This window comes from Montipora capricornis, chromosome 8 (genome assembly GCF_036669925.1).
Source record: "Montipora capricornis isolate CH-2021 chromosome 8, ASM3666992v2, whole genome shotgun sequence".
NCBI lineage: Eukaryota > Metazoa > Cnidaria > Anthozoa > Scleractinia > Acroporidae > Montipora > Montipora capricornis.
The window spans coordinates 22,278,727-22,281,226 of record NC_090890.1 but is presented as its reverse complement, the minus strand read 5'-3'; positions in this window follow the sequence as shown (position 1 = coordinate 22,281,226).

Sequence of the window (2,500 nt, the reverse complement as noted above, 5' to 3'; positions counted from 1 at the left end):
CATGTGGGACAATCCTGTCAGGATGTTACGAATGCCTTCATCTTTTGTAAATAACTACCATACATCAAAAGACCAAGAAGACTTACGGTATCATTTGAATTTTGAGAATCTACATTTTCCGAACTCTGGGGATTCTGAGAGTTTCTGAATTCTCCACATGGCAGACAGCTGTTCCTAAACAAAATAAGTACAAAAGTTAAGAAAGAAGGCTGTGCGCTTACCCTTTTTGCAATGCAGTGCTCTGATCTGCGGCATTTTGCCTGCCGTGATGACCAAAATTGTCAGACTTCTCTCCTCTTGGCCAACTGTTTGTCTGTTTGTTCCCCACCCCCCCCCCCCCAACCCCCTCCACTCTACATCGATACTTGGCAAACGTTTCCCATCATACATAATTAAAAATGATACCGTCAATCATAACAACAAAGCAGAAAAACAGTCATCAAATAGAAAAACAAAGGATCTAATAGCTAATTTTAAAAGTTCCACAGTCTCCAACTGCCTTAAATCTATCGGCAGGATGTTCCCCTCTTTAAGAGTTATACAGTACCTTATTTGATTACACTCCTAGTCAAAGCCTGTCCAGCCCCCAAATGTTCAGATTCAGATAATTTGTAAGTACCGTTGAGTGACATGTTTCGGCAAACAACTTAGAAACAATGCACCAAACAGACTTGAGACTTGGGAAAGATATTTTTGTATTTGTCTTTTGTAACATTTCATTTTCTTGGCTTCTTTCTTTGAACGGTTTCGGATTTATTTTTTTTACTACGTGACAGTCTACAGACACTTTGAGTGGGCTGTGACTAAAAGTGAGACGGGGACTTGGGACTTGAGACTTGGGGACGTGGGGACTTGGGACGTGGGGACGTGGGGACGTGGGGACATAGGGACTCGAGGACGTGGGGACGTGGGGACTCCGGGACGCGAGGACGCGGGGACTCGGGGAGGTGGGACGCGAGGACATCGGAACTCGGAGACGCGCGGGGATTCGAGGACGTGATGAACAAATAACATCTGACTTTTGCGCTGAATTGGTAAAATACAATTTTTGACGGTCAAGTGTAAACTAATCTAATATGCTGGAGAGTTTGTCAGACCAGTAGTAACTGAGTTTTCAAGCGAAGTTATTATCCTCGCAGTAAAAACGCAATTTTTGCAATTGCGTAAAGAAGCCTGACAAATTCAGGACTTCAACGGGGTTTGAACCCGTGACCTCGCGATACCGGTGCGACGCTCTAACCAACTGAGCTATGAAGCCACTTACGTTGGGAGCAATCGCAAAAATTGCGTTCATGACTGCGAGGATAATAGCTTCACTAAAAACTCAGTTACTTACCAGGAAAGTCCTCCATAGCTGCCCACGACGTTTAAGACCCCCTGCGTTGAAACTATTCTGTACCCAGAGCTCTCACGGTAAAATAGGCAAGGAGGAACCATGGACGCTGGAAATCATCAGCTACTGGTCTGACAAACTCTCCAGCATATTGAATTATTTTACACTTGTAGACCGTCAATTCAGCGCAAAAGTCAGGTACGCGTCTCCGAGTTCCGAAGTCCTCGCGTCCCACCTCCCCGAGTCCCCGCGTCCCCGCGTCCCCGGTCCTCACGTCCCCGAGTCCCCGCGTCCCTACGTCCCCGAGTCTCCAAGTCCCAAGTCCCAAGTCCTACGTCCAACGTCCCCGTCCTACTTTTAGTAACAGCCCTTTGAGTGTGTTGATTTGGCCATTATGAGTCAACACACACCATTAGAAAGCAATAAATCGTTACTGAGATTTCGCGATCCCAGGGTCTTTCATCTCCTACCCTGGAAGAGACGAAAGATTGTAAATTGATCTACATGTAATCGGTTGCGTAAACGACAACAACATAAATCGTGAAAAGAAATATATAAGTGGCAATCAGGCCCTGCAGAGCGCTCACAAGACCCACTTAGCAACGGCACTGCTTGGGGGTTCCATCGCCATTCCTCCCAGTACAGCGATTCCTCCCAGTAAAAAGCGGGAAAAGAAGATTTGAAAAAGCCTTTAACAACCAAAAACAACAATGAAATCAAGCAAAAAAAAGAAGTTTACAAAAATATAATCTAGTCTTCTGCGGGGACAATACTCAGAGGTCTCTCTCACATCCAACGCGTTCTCGTGGAATAATTGTTAAGTAGACAATTAACCTAACATCAAACTTAATGGTATGTGATAGGTCAAGTCAATAACATTTGACAACAAAAAATAAACCCATTCCTCCCAGTACAGGAATCAAAAACGTTAAAAGAATATTGGTTAAAAAGTCTTAAACAACCAAATAAAAAGACACACACTCTATTTTGTTTTATAGACAAACCAAAGCAAACGAATGAAGCAGCCTATCTCCAGTCAGTATTCCAAATAAATTTCTCCTTTTTGTCTTGACATTCCTCAAAAAGCTTTAGTAAAAGTAAACAATAATAATAAGAATATGATAATAATAATTCCTTTATTTTATATAGCGATAATTCCAAGGTTCA